Source organism: Sitophilus oryzae, unplaced genomic scaffold (assembly GCF_002938485.1).
Source record: "Sitophilus oryzae breed Bouriz unplaced genomic scaffold, Soryzae_2.0 scaffold_801_pilon_pilon, whole genome shotgun sequence".
Classification (NCBI taxonomy): domain Eukaryota; kingdom Metazoa; phylum Arthropoda; class Insecta; order Coleoptera; family Curculionidae; genus Sitophilus; species Sitophilus oryzae.
Window position 1 is genome coordinate 1,358,641 of NW_022147419.1, and position 16,069 is coordinate 1,374,709.

A 16,069-nucleotide genomic window follows, 5' to 3' on the forward strand; every position below is an offset into this window, starting at 1 on the left:
TTGACCAAAGATAAACATGTTGAGTAAATAGTTATTTGACTGAAATTATAAATTTGGAAACTTTTTACTTTTTAAATTAATCATAAATTTTTCTTCGAAAAAAAGATGATAAAACAGTTTCTGTTGAACTTTTGGTACAAAAACATTTGAAACTTATGATTTCAGTCTAATAACTATTTAACCAACTTGTTTAATTTATCGCAATGATGGCAGGTATTGATCATTTAGATTCAAAATATCTCGAGAACCATTACTCGCGATTTTTACCAAGAGACTTTTTTTACATAAAAATCCTCGTAAATGTATATTCTTTTACTCAGTAGTTTTTTACAAGTATGGATGAAAAGGAAGAATGTAGGTGGCGCCCTCTACAAGTAGGAGTCATATTGACATCAAAATCAAATTTATCATGTCAAAAAACTCCCAGATACCAATTCTCATCCAAATATTGACTTTACTTCAGAAATTATTTGGAAAAAATAGAAATAAAAATTAAATTTCTACACCCTGTATCTCCGAAACTAAGCATTTTATTTTTATCTACAGAATTTGCTGCTGAAGTTTCCGAAATACAGTTTGGACCACCCTGTATAATAGAATAGAAATATCTCAAGAAATAGCTCTATGGTGCGAAATGATGCATTTCCGCTTCCCGCAAGCGATTGTTAATGGCCAGTACCTGCTTCAATTGCGCAGGTTCACAAAGCATGAGACCTGCCTCTGCATGAGATAAGCCGGACACAGAAAAGCGGAAAGTCACTGCACTATGGACGTACCTTTAACAGAGATACAGGAGCCGGCCACAAACGGTAAAGACGGTAATAAAAAACATGGAAAGAAACAACTTAAAACATTTATACCTATATTTCTTTAGTGTCGTCCTTGCTCAATTTTTTTTATTAAGATAGTAAATAATTTGTAACCTAAAGCACATTAAATAACAACCAATTACAAATAAAAACCGGTCCTTTTAAATTCCCCAAGCCATCCATTAGGAGTCTAAAAATAAGCCGTAGCGTTGTACGAGCTTCGCCTTAGCTCCGAATCTCGATAAAATCTCATTAGAAATCCCTCACGTTGTTCTCTCCACCGTTCTCCTCTCCATCTCTCTCCCTCTGCCTTTCGTTTATTTTTCCAATTTATTTTTCAATGGAAACATGACAAATTGCCCGCAATAAATACGGCAACGCCGGACGGATTCAAGCCAATTCGTACGATACATCACAATTCATTATTGCGCTTGAATTCTAATTAAAGCTGTTGGAAAAACGTGACGTTTCCGAACGGAAGCTATTATTTTCGATAATGGGCCTTTAACTAGATAATACCGTGTGATCTGAAAGTTTTATAATTGGAGAATGTGCTGATTTGGGCCGAAAACTAAATATTCCCAACCATGTTACAAAGAAAACAAGGTATGATCGATAGCGGCTCCAATTTCGTTAAGTTTGCGCATACCACCTGTGACGTCATACGCCATACAAAAAAAATATCCATATTGTTCAATTGCCACTAATAAAAAAGACCTAAAATAGGGAAGAATTAGGACATAACCCTAAAAGTTATGTCAAATCATCGAGCTTGACTTTTGAAAAATCATTTTCACATTTTGACACAATCAAATTTCACAGATGACACAATCTGTTTGACAATTTGAAATTGGCGCGCAGAGCTTGCCGACCAATGGTGCCGTTTGTCACCTGTGACGTAGTTACCAACCTGCGCAATATCATACCTTGTATTCTTTGTATCATGATTCCGAACCAATGGGCATCTACCCCAACAGGAATCTACGCTATCGAAAGATGCGTACAATTTATCTCAGATAGGAACTATCGGAAAGAAGAAATGGCCGTTTTATCTGATAGTCAAGTATCATTAAAAACGATCAACTCAGTAACCATCAATTCGAAGTTGGTCAAAGAATACCTAGAGAAGGTCAACAACTTAGGCAAATAAAATAAAGTCCTCCTACTCTGGGTGCCAGCCCACCAAAAGATATGAAAAAAGGGTGATGAAAAAGCAAACGATCTAGCTAGAAAAGGAGCGAACACTCCACTGTCTGAACCAGAAGTTTTCTGCTTCCTAAGTGGAAACCAACTTAAAGCACCTGGAAGACTCCATCCGTAACCTGGAAACAATCAAAGAAATATCTCAGAACTTGCGAACGGGAAAAATCAAATATTTTCCTTGATTTAAATTTCCTTGAACAATCTTCGGATTGTCCCGGGGTTTTTAACAGAACACTGTCTCCTCAATGAACACCTCAGTAGATTGAAGCTAAGAAACAACAGCGATTGTAGATTATATGGGAAAATGGTTAAAAACCAGAACATCTCATCACTGAGTGCGCCGAGACGACAACCATTTATGCCATAACGTTTGGTACAACTGATATCGGAGATGGATAACTAACCTCTGTAATATTGGCTTTTGTCAAAACTCTGAGACTGTATGATGAGTTATAACTGAAGAAAAGAGTGGTACGTAAACACATAACGTTGCAATGATTAATTTTCCCCCTCCCATACAATCTACGTCTAAATGTACTGATTAGAGTAAGTGCGGAGATGCTTCTTCACATTCAGGTTGATTTTTTATAATACATCAAAACATACGTTTATGTAATCATGGTGCCATGATTAGATAAATGAACTGAAGTCTAACACACTTAAACTTTTAAATTTTAGTTAGTGTTTAGCGTATAAAGGAAAGAAAATATCCGAAATTGTATTTTATCATTGAATGAAAAATAATGAGTATTATAAGTCAAGCGTTTAACGCATTCGAGACAAGCAAGTCAAACACGAAGTTGTACAAACGAGTTTTGATTGCTTTGGTTTCATTTTTTTCTGATTCTCCAGGTTTTTTAAAAATTTTAACTGCTTCGAATTTTATGATTTGAAATTGAATGTCTCTTTCACAAATTTTATTTGTGACCCATTGTTGTCTATTGTTGGCTATGCGGGCCCAAGTTATCCCTGCTAATTTTCTAATATCATGTTCCATATCAGGTTTGGTCTTCGTCTAGGTCTCTTGATTCCTCGTGGATACCATGCTGTAATTTTTGTCGTCCATCTGATGTCCATCCTTCTTGGGAAGTGTCCTGCCCATTGCCACTTAAGGTATTTGATTCTTTGGATGACAGCTAATACCTGGGTCTTTTGTCGTATCCATTCTATTCTTTTATGGTCTTTCTTGATTATTCCCAGCATATTTTGTTCCATTGAGCGTTGTGTGACCTGCAGTTTTCTTATATTGTCCGTTTTAAGAGTCCAGCTTTCGGATGCATAGGTCATGACTGGTAGTACACATTGGTGGAATGTTTTCTTCTTGCTAACTTAATTCTTTTGTTGATTTCTGGTGGTAGGGATCCCGAGCTGTGTATTAGCTGTCCCAAATAAATATATTCTTCTACTATTTCCAGTGTTGTGTTATTTATTAGAATGTCTTCTGTCTACTAGTTCGTTGTACATTATTTTAGTTTTTGCTAAATTCATTTTTTTGATTATTAAACCGTTTATTAACTAAAATATATACAACCGTTTAAAAAATATACAATTCAATGATATTGATAATATTTATCTTCGTGGCAGATGTTGGTTGCGTCCTTCTTCATCTGCAAAAATCAAATATTGAAATTCTTCTTCATCTGCAAAAATCAAAAATTTTGAGAACTACTTTCTGGGGGTTTTGTGTGTGCACCTCGTGAAAAACCCTGGGGTTGTCCTCAGCCCAGTACCGACGGTTGTGCCGATTAACTACACCGTTCAAAAAGAAAGTACTCTCATCCGAAAAACACACATTAAATAGGAAATTATTATCATTCGCCACTCGTTCACTCATAGTTTCACAAAATTGCAAGCAACGATCAAAATCGTCTTCGTTGAGTTCTTGTACCAACTGAATTTTGTACGGGTGGAACTTGTGTTTTTTTAATATCCTGTGGAAACTTGTACGATTCCCACCGGTCCCATTGGCTAATTTTCTTGTACTCAGAATACTGTCCATGGCAACTTGGCCCAATACGAATACCTCCATAGCTTCATTTACTACAGGATTTTCCCTCTGCCTTTTTTTATTCATAACGGAACCAGTTTCGCGAAATTTTGCTACTAACTGGCGAACAATTTTGCCATAAAGGTGTTTGTCAGGATGGCGTTCATTGAATATTTGCGCAACCCGATTGCAAACATCTAGAAATAATGCGAAAAAACACCAAATTGGTCGAAGGAATTTATACTTATCATTTACTCTGATAAATGTTTAAAAAACTTTTCAAATTTCAATCTTTCATATTTTCCGAACGACTCGACCGATCTTCAAAAACAAAGCAGGAGAGTATAGAGAATAGAAAGCCCTTTTCATTGCGGTACCCCTTGACCCCCCTTCCCATTTGAAAAAAATCGGGGGATGACACCCCCGCTTAGAGGGTTGAAGAATTTGCAATAATTTTTGGGGTAAAAGTTGCCCCCCTCACAAACAAAATAGACGTGTTTTTGAAATTTCTGAAAAAAAAATTACCCTGGCCGTTATGCCTTGCGGAACGTTTTCGATGGGCCACCCTGTATAACAATTACTTATAATGACTCGGCGCTGGCACGGTAAACTATAACGAATAATTATTTATGAAATGAACAAAATTCTTACAGCTTTAGTGTATATTAATAAATAATATTTTCTTGCCTTTAGCTGTGTATTTTTTCTAATTTCGAAAAATCGGAAGTAAAGAAAAAATTTAAAAAAATAAAAAGTAAAAAGAAAACTGTTTTGCTTGTCGTAAAGGGGGAACCAAGCTCCACTCCCACAACCGGTTTCTGGGCCTACCCTTCATCAGGTGGGCTGTCCAGGGGCTGGTTCTCACCGATACGGCAAGCAAAACTTCTTTTATGTCAACAGACGATGTCGTAAAGTGTCGGTGAGATATTAGTGCATCTCCCGTCAAGAGATGGTAAAGAGAATTTTTCGGCCCGCTCAATTTTTATTATATATTTATTAATATACACTAAAGCTGTAAGAATTTTGTTCATTTCATATATTTGAGCGGGCCGAAAAATTCTCTTTACCATCTCTTGACGGGAGATGCACTAATATCTCACCGACACTTTACGACATCGTCTGTTGATATAGAAGAAGTTTTGCTTGCCGTATCGGTGAGAACCAGCCCCTGGACAGCCCACCTGATGAAGGGTAGGCCCAGAAACCGGTTGTGGGAGTGGAGCTTGGTTCCCCCCTTTACGACAAGCAAAACAATTTTCTTTTTACTTTTTATTTTTTTAAATTTTTTCTTTACTTTCGATTTTTCGAAATTAGAAAAAATACACAGCTAAAGGCAAGAAAATATTATTTATTAATAATTATTTATTAGTTCGATTAATAAGTAAATCTAAACAGTGCACTTACGAATAAAATAATTTGACTAGTAGAATATGTTGCCATGCAATTGTAACTTTAATTTGACATAACATGTATTATCGAACCTGACCTTGCAAGAGCATCTCCAATATTTTAAACTCGCTCCTTTCTCTTTTAATAACTTCTCGAACCGTTTAACTTTTTATCGTCTTGCATCCTCTGCCGGCGGAATATCGTTTAGAGGAGCGTCCCGACCTATACGCCCTCCCCTATATCCCTTCTATAATAAAGGGGATGATGAATACACGTGTCGGGAAGGTGCGGGAGCTCGATAAGGCCGTCTGGTGCGGAAGAAGCTATTAATACTGATTAAACTCGTACGACGACGAGCCAATAGCTCGATGTATGATCGATGTTTAGACGAGTTATTGCGTCAAAGAGCCCGGCTTTTAGGTCCTTCCTCTTCTTTGCCCCTTCCTATTTCGTGTCGGCGTCCTTCTCGAAATAGATTTTTGGTGGAGGTAAGCCGGTGCAGTTTATTTATTTACGAAATCGGCTTTTTAGAGGAGTTTGAAGTTTGTTAACGGATTTTTTGCTGGGTATAATTGCTTGTCGTCTTAATTGAGCAACAGGGAGCGTTAGTTGATTAAATGTTGGGTATTTGCTCTGTATAAAGACGCAAGAATACAGTGTCTGCTACTGAGTTAGCATTAGAAGTTTCCATCGTATATTATATGAAGCTAAGTTGAGACGGACTTCATAAGAAGCTTATTTATAGATCAGTGTCTAGGTAAATTTTATTTAAGTTGATTAATAAAAAAAATTCCGTATGAGTGGACTATATATTTCATTCTATATACCGGGTACGTCTCAAAAGTGGCTCACCCCTATAACTTTTTTATTTTTTCAGATAAAAAATTGAGATTTGGTATGTTAGTATAAGAAATAAACTAGGATTGATTGACGTATTCAATTGTTTTCGGTCACTTCCTGTTTCACTGGAAATTACTACAATTTTTGATTTTTAAAAGACACCCTCGGTATTTAGTTACATTATTCGATAGAAAACGACACTCTGAATAGAATGACATATCATATAATATTAAATTTTGACATTTTCGAATATGGTTTATTTGAAATTGCAACATGCAATTCATAACGGCAATTTGACTCGAAATAGAGAGTGTGTGGTACCAAATTATTCGTGAAAAGTGCTTTTTCCAAATATGTTAATGAGCCACCCTCGTTCCATTTGAAAAAATTGAGATATGATTAAAAATACAATTTGGGCATCTAAACCGGCCAGGATAAGACACTAAAATCATTAGACGCTCAAATCTATTTTTCCAAAGCTACTTGGTAATGTATATGGATTTGTTGGAAAGTTGTTCTATAACATGCATTGGTATATTATTATGGCAGCTATTTTATTTTATTAACATTTCCTTTATTTGTTTCAGGAAAAAATGAAAAAATGAGCAAATCTTTTGACGGTAAGCATGCTTTTTTTACTACAGCATATTTTTATATGGAACAATCTACTCCAATCTATATGGAACAAACTACTACTACATGATTAACTAATAAATAATATTACTGATTTTAAATCTACCACATTGTTAGTTTAAATTTTATAAAATCAGCCACTGTTATTTTTTTTATTCTTTGTTTACCTGGACGAAATTTGTCCCAATTAGACGCAAGACAAGGAAATATTTTCTTCTTCCTTTAGGTCCGTTAAATATTACATAAGTGGTTTTACCACCCTAATTCTATTTTTTTATACCCATTCTCCTTTCTTTTTCTTCCTCCGTAGAAAGGCTAGAGCAATGTTTATTCTTCGCGAGGTAATCTTTCCTTTTGAGACCCCAAAAATGGGATTTTAAGTATATCCCGAGATTTGCACCTTTTGCATATAAGATCGGGTTCAGACTCTGGAGATTTCGTATGGCTTACGTGAGACCTCCTCCTCCGAAAAAGACGAGAGAAAAAAAGATGTAATATATAGGAAGGTTACGGGCGGAGGTGTATTTTTTATGGCTCCGTAAGCCGCTTTTTTTCCAAGAATTAAATTGCTCCGAGGAGGAAATTACACGGGTTAATATTTGATGGAGGGATACTGCATGCATGAAGGCAACAGTATGTTAGGGCCTTTGTGTTTTTTATCCAGTTAGATGAGCTTATACAGGGTGTTTCAAAACATATGTGCCATCTTTCGTGGTGAGATTTCTCACTTAAAAATTATAGTATCTATATTTGTGATAACAATTAAACGTAGAATGTAGAATGTTTAGGAGGGGAGTTAATCACCGCGACCTTATATATCTATTGTGTGTTCCCCTTTCTTGAGTTATAACGAGTTATAACTCATCATACAGTCTCAGGGCTTTAACAAAAGCCAGTATCTGAGACGGCTCCACAGAGGCCACCTCTCCATCCTCGACATCAGACGTACCAAGGTTCATGGCACGAATGGTCGTCGTCTCGGCGCACTCAGTGATAAGGTGTTCTGGTGTTTCCCCATTTTTCCACAAAATCTGCATTCGCCATTGTTTCTCAGTTTCAGCCTACTTAGGTGTTCGTTGAAGAGACAGTGTCCTGTTAGAAACCCCGTGACAATCCGAAAATTGTTTTTACTTAAATCAAGGAAAACCTTTGATTTTTCTCGGTCATAAGTTCTGAGGAGCTTTTTCGAGTGTCTTAGACCGTTGGAGGACACCCATTCCAAGTTACGGATGGAGTCTTCCAGATTCTTCAGTTCCGCTTTCAGTTGGTTCCCGTTTGGAAAACAGAACGGTTCTGGTCCAGTTAGTGGAGTGTTCGCTCCTTTTCTAGCTAGATCATTTGCTTTTTCATTGCCTTCTATCCCTTGGTGAGCAGGCACCCAGAGTAGGAGGACTTTATTTTCTTTGCCTAATTTGTTGAGCTTCTCTAGGCATTCTTTGACCAACTTCGAATTGATGGTCTTCGTGCTGCTTGACTATCGGATAGGATGGCAATTTCCTGTTTCCGATAGTTCCTATCTAAGATAAATTGTACGCATCTTTCGATAGCGCAAATTTCTGCTTGAAGGATACTGGGGTAGGTGCCTATTAGTTCGGAGTATTTAATTTTCGGCCCAAATACTCCTATCCCTGTCCCTGCTTTGGTTTTGGAAGCATCAGTATACCACGTGATGGTATGGTCTTTTATATGCTGAGTAAGCGTTTCTTTCTTCCCCCAATCCTTTTTATTACTCAATACTACAGTGAGGTGTTTCTCAAAGTTGTAAATTCTTGGTATGTCATCCACTGGGAGTTGGAGAAGTGGAATTTTCTTTTTGAGGGTGTTCCAAGCCCCTGACCTGAAAATTCTCCCAGAACTGTTTCCGTCAATGACCATTCTAATCATTGTCGCATTGGCATAACTACCGACGACAATGTGCAGTGGTGTTAGGTCTAGAATGACCTCCATTGCTGCTGTTGGACATGTTCTCTTGGCACCTGTGATGCAGATACATGCCAGTCTCTGTACTTTGCACAGGTTTTGCCTTGCTGTACGTTGCTCTAGTTTTGTATACCAAGCAACTGCTCCATAAGTAATCATGGGTCTTACTATCATGGTATACATCCAGCGCAAAATATTAGGGGCGCAGTCCCACCTATTTCCCACCACTCTGCTGCATATCATGAGAGCCTTTGTGGCTTTGCTGGTTTAGTTACGTAATCAAGGGCGCGATTTTTAAATTCATTGTTGCCAACCATGGATATATTTGGCGCCGAGCTGACTAACTCGAATTTAAAAATGCAATAATATACAGGGTGTTCCATTTAAAAAAATCATCCCGAACCACTAAAACTTTTTTGAGACAAAATAAACAAAAAGACTTAAACAAAATTCCTAAGTTTTTTATTTTAAAAGCTACAGATGCCTGACGCATTATTGCTGGACCCAGCATTTATTTTGGCAGGCATCATGTTCAGGGGTGATATTTTGATTAGTTGCAAACAGTTGCAGATGAAATTAATAAGGCCGTTTCTAGGGTCGTTCAAGTTTGCCCCCCGTACTATAGGAAATTCAAAAATAGATATACCATTATTTTGCACAATTTTGCACACCATAAATGATATTTTGCATACTTACCTAAGAGAAACCAGAGCAGTTTTTTTAAACTGGGGGAAAAATTGACCGTCCCCCCCCCCCAACCAAACCAAACCCCCCCGGGTATTATGAAATTGATTTATTTCTATATACATAGATTCGGCTAATTTTGCACACCTATTTTTAAATTTTGCACACCCTCCTGGACGAAAGTTATAAAGGGTTAAAAATTTGCAATTTTCCCCCCATCTGTGACTAAATTGAATTTTATTTATATCAATCGAATCAGATAATTTTGCACAATTTTACACACCTGTTTTTGAATTTTGCACACCGTCTTGATTAAAATTATGAAGGTTTGAAAATTTGCAATTTCCCCCCTATCAGCTACGAAGTTGAATTTTGTTTATATCAAACGAATCGGCTAATTTTGCACAATTTTGCACAGCTACTTTCGAATTTTGCACACTCTCCTGACAAAAGTTATAAGGGTTTGAATATTTGAAATTTGTCCCATTGTGTGTGAATTGTCCCTTTTAAAAAAAACATAAGTATGAGTCATATTTGAAAATGATAGATACATGGAAAACTGTACGGAACCCAGACTTCACCTTTTCGATAAGTTATAGGATAACCGAGATATGAGGGTTGTCGAAAAATGCAAAATTTTCAAATTTGCCAGGTATTTCAGGAAGTAAGAGGGCCAGGACAAATCTGTGTGTAGAATCTTTAGTTTCAGAAATGTTCTTCTATACAAGCTATAAATTATCGCAAAGGTGAAATCTAAGTTCTGTGCAGTTTTTCACGTCGCTGAGATCTATCATTTTCGAAATATGACTCATACTTATGTTCTTTTTTAAATGGGACATTTCACACACAATGGGACAAATTTCAAATATTCAAACTCTTATAATTTTTGTCAGGAGAGTGTGCAAAATTCGAAAATAGCTGTGCAAAATTAGCCGATTCGTTTGATATACACAAAATTCAATTTCGTGACAGATGGGGGGGGGGGGAATTGCAAATTTTCAAACCTTCATAACTTTAATCAGGATGGTGTGCAAAATTCAAAAACAAGTGCGCAAAATTGTGCAAAATTAGCCGATTCATTTGATATAAACAAAATTCAATTTAGTCACAGATGGGGGGGAAATTTCAAATTTTCAACCGCTTATAACTTTCGTTAGGAGGGTGTGCAAAATTGTGAAAAATTAGCCGAATCGATGTACATGGAAATAAATCAATTTCGTAGCAAATGGGGGGGGGGACGGTCAAGTTTGCCCCCCGTTTAAAAAACGGCTCTGGTTTCTCTTAGGTAAGTGTGCAAAATATCATTTATGGTGTGCAAAATTGTGCAAAATGTGTGCAAAATAGTGGTATATTTATTTTTGAAATTCCTCTAATACTAAACAAACTTGACCGACCTCCGTTGCTAGAATCTTTCCAGATGAGAGAAATTAACAAAGAATGTCTAGTGGGGCATTTTTTGAAGCACTTATTACAAGGAAATATTTACTAAACATATCAAGGTTGCTTTTTCAAAAAAAATAACCTACTTTTTCCGCCCAATCGTTCTTTTTTATCAATTTGGGTTGTTAATCTTCCCAATAAGGAAATAATCTTAAACAAATATTAAGTGCATTAGAAATGGATTTTATACAAAAAAAGTATAGTTCTATGTATGTTTTAGTAGTGGGAACTATCGAATGAATACTATCGAAACATTCGATAGTTGCAATTCATTCGAATAATTCGATAGCTAGTAAAAAAACATTCGTTGAAAACTATTCGAATAAAAATTATCGAATAGATGCGTCATCTGCCTTGAAATATTGTATTCTAGTAATTCGGCAGCCAAAACCATTCATTTATAAAATTCATTCATTTATGAAATTCATTTATTCGTCAGGATCGATTATAATAAAATATTAACTGGATTTTAGTTGTCGCCCGGCGACGTAGGTTTCTTTCCGAGAAACCCGACAGCGGTCGGTGGCAATGCTAGAAAGAAGCCGGCATCTTTGATTTTTTGCGGAGTCATATAAAGATAAGGACACATTATTTTTTTTATTGAGGTGCTAGTATTTACACAGAAAATACATTATGAAGGGCGCTGTTGCCATATATTGGTATTAGTTGATATTAGCAAAGAATATTATTGTTTGGCTTTAGTTAATTAGGGATAGTATGTCTATGTATTTTGCATTTTTTTTATTAATATTCTGTTGTTAGGTTAGGTTAGATAATAAAATATTTTGGATGTAGGAAAATGATTTTTAATGTTTTTAAACAAAGACTGGTTTAATAAAAATAATAATAACAGTAACAATTTGTTATACCTATTAACAACAAAATTTAAAATAATTTAATATAAACATTTTTTTACGTAGTAGCAAAATATAAACAACAAATTAGATGTCAAAATTATTTATATTAGATCATATTTAAAAATAATATAGTCTTTAAATTTTTTGGCATCGTTGGTTTATTAAATAATAATAATTACAGAGCTAATTTGTTATATTAATAACAAACTTTAAAATCATGAAATATAAACATTTATTAATTTTCTAAGCATGCAGTGTAATGGAAGGAAAATATAAATGAAAAATTAGAAATCAAAATTATTTATATTAGGTACTTTATATTATTATTTAAAAATAATATTTACTTTTACTGGCATTTACTTTAAAAAATAAATGAAATATTTCTTCGCAAAAAACTACATGTAAGAGAATTAGCATAAACAAAATATGTACAAACATCGTTAACTTTTTTTTAAATTGGCACGTGTAAAACTTCAAGTTCATCTCATTTCTCTTAAAAATTGCTACTTCTCAAAATTTCCCATTAAAAAATAGACCATATATACCATATAAAATAAAATAATTGAAAGATCGGGCTACGGAAAATCACACAAATTTTCGGAAAAATTTTGACACCTGCACACGCACACAATCGTCAATTAAAAAAACTACTATTTTAGTATTTTAAATATTTTAATAAACGCAAAAATAGCACAGTATTTATAAGGTGAAGTTATAAAAATTTGAAGAACTAATAATGCACTGACGCACACAAAAATCAAACGAATACTAAATTTCATTTTTCATTTATCAAAAGCATTCGATAGTAGTGGCTCAACGATAGCCATTTAGTCGCACGGCGAGGTTGTCACATATGCTTTAGTATACAAATGAATGAATGATTTTATTCGAATAAAACCATTCGATAGTTGAAATCATTCATTCAGTAACCATTCGATAGTCTAATTCATTCGATAGTTCCCATCGCTAGTATGTTTACTAAACTTTAAATTTGGACATTATTTGTAGGTTTGATATTTATTTGGTTGACTCAAAAAACGGGGACACAATAGATCTATAAAATCGCGGTGACTAACTTCCCATTCGATACAATCTACAGCTTACCCTTTGAAAAATACGAAATACACAATAAGCTGATGTTCTATCCTATACGAACGAAATTTTATATCGAAAATATACATTGTTTCCTTCGGAAGAAACATGCACACGTACGTGTGTCTATATATATAAACAAACTTTTAAATCTTTTCGCTCCAGTTGCACGCGAATGCATTTCAGTTTGCTTGATGAAATTCAATTTGTACCACGTCTCTCGCCGCTAAATCTGTCTGCCGCAAACTGATAAATATTGGATGTTTGTACTTAGAATAAACTGGTAAAAAGGCGGCGAGGGTTGTGTTATGTGCGTTGTTTCTCCGAACGGTAAAATAAAAATTGTTGATGTGAAAATGTGGCGCGAATGTGAATGCGGATCTGGTGTTTGTCGGAGTAACGGAGTAAAGATATAAAATGAAAACTTATTAGATCTTGAGGACTTTATAGCTAGCTACGGTAATCGCAAAACAATTTCCGATGCACGTGATCAACTTTGAGTGACAGGCGATGGCGACAGCGCTGCCAGATTGTGATGGATTTATGAAACGAATCTTAATTCAAAATTAACAAACAATATATTCATTATATCATGTTTCACGTTTCATTTTTAATTTAACTAATAATTTATTAATTGACTAGCATGTACCCGCAACTTCGCATCGAATTAATCATTTGTAATGGTGATGATAAAGCAAAGCAAGAATTTCCATTAACATACAAACTGGATAAAATTTTCTCACATTTATGTCAGCATGAGAAAAACAATATGGCGATATTATTATATAACTATATGTTTTATATATACTTGTAATATTTTTAAGTCCTTATATTTCTCATGCATGTTTTCTTTTTTCTTTTACAACTATTTGTTTATCTATATATGCTTATCTCTGTGTATGTTTATAGAATGTATTCACATATCCTGTATTTGTGCTTCTCATACGAAATAAATAAATAAATTATATAACTTGGTAATATTTGAGTAGTTTCATCTCGTTGGAATTTGACTTTCGAAAAATCCGTTTGCCAAAAATAAGCTTTTTACGTCAAGCCGTTTAAGCAGAATCGTGGTTAATCAATTACCCAACTTTTTGGAACACCCTGTATGATTTTTTTAAAAAATTCAAAATATGTGAAAAACAAAATAAATTATGCATGCCCAAGCGTTTACCCGAAAAACTAATCGTTTTTTAAATAACAAATATTGCAATATTTGAGGGGCGTTTTCACCGCCTTGAAATTTGAGATTCGAGAAACCCCTCTTTATCGAACCTCTACACCCTACAGTCAATCCGTTTGCCAAAAATCATCTTTAAACTTCAAGCAGTTTAAGCAGAATCGTGATTACTCAATGGTCATATTTTAGGAAACACCCTGTATAATTTTTTAAAAAAATTTAAAATATGTAAAACAACAAAATAAAATATACGTTTTTAAGAGTTTTTTCGAAAAACTCACCGGTTTTTAAATAAAAAATATTCTAATATTTGAGGGGTGGTTTCACCCCCTTAGAATTCGAGTTTCGAAAAATCCCTTCTTATCGAACCTCTACACCCTAAAGTCAATCCGTTTTCCAAAAATCAGCTTTTTACGTTAAGCGCTTTAAGCAGGATCGTGATTAATCAATGACCAAATTTTTCGAAACACCCTATATACATTTATAAAAAATCTTAAAATACGTAAAAAAACAGAATAAAATATACGTGTTTAAGCGTTTTTTCGGAAACTTGACCGTTTTTTAAATAAAAAATATTGTAATATTCCACCCCCTTTTTACTCCCTTAGAGATTTATGTATATATATATATATATGAGATATATATATATATATATATATATATAGCATATATATATATATATATATATATATATATATATATATATATATATATATATATATATATATATATATATATATATATATATATATATATATATATATATATATATATATATATATATATATATATATATATATATATATATATATATATATATATAGCATATATATATATATATATATATATATATATATATATATATATATATATATATATATATATATACATATATATATATATATATATATATATATAGATTATTTGATTTTATAGCTTATTTTACTTTATTACATATTGGCAAAACTAGTCCATTGTGAAGATTATTCTAAGGGTTTGAACAAGTCAGAGGCGCAAACTAATAATCGTAGAACTTAATAAAAACTAACTTAGAAATAACTTTGAAAGTGGTATAATGTGCTTATCAATCAAACTTTCTTCTCTGACTGCAGTCAAGGGTAATAAAGGACCTTTATTGTCCTGTTTCATAGCTCATTTTTCGTTGTTTTCATTTCAGATTTTAATTGTTGTACATATCCAGGACCAAATACCTTGAGACAGTATTCAGACTAAATTCTGTGTCTCCTCTATTTAATTGGTATGTTCTTTTCAAGTTCATGACTTTGTTTTAAGACGATCCATCCTGCGTTAGAGCTTGTCGTTCTCCACTAAACTTGAGATCAGTAAGAACGGCACAGACCTGGCCCAGAATGCATCGCAGCCTCGCCGACTTAATCAAATGCAATCTGCCGAACACACAAAATGCCTCAGAATGTCATACCGTTCCAGGAGACAGCACCATTCTCTCTGCTGATTGATTAATTGTCACTACTTTAATGTGGGGTTGTTTGTTACCAATGCTCCTGGGTTGAACAGCTTGAACAGCACAGAACATAGCGAGCCATGGTCTTAAGAATATGACCTGAAATACCAGCTGTTACAAAGAGTGCAACTTATTTTAAGAACTGTCGAAAACAAAATAGTTGTCTTATCCGATAGTCAGTTTTGCAGATCAACTTCGTAACATCACCGTAATGTCAGGCCCAGAGCAGTTAAACCTTCCTGGCTTGTGTCGCCTCCTCGATGCAGCTGTGACGAAGAGCGAACATTCCAGCCATCCAACTGGCCAGAAAGAAGCGATTCATCACCACTGCTCTCACCTGTGAACCGAATTTCTTAAACAGGACTGACGACTATTGTAATTCGAAAGGACTCAGGCAGCCTATGCTCGACACTGTTTCGTAGTCTTTAATCGAAAGACAAAGATTTTGATTGTTCACGGTCTTAACGTTGTCTTTATTGACAGTGGTTCCCCTTTAATTGATAACAGTCGTGCCAACAACGATAAAGACCGGACCTTTTAATAGTCATTCGA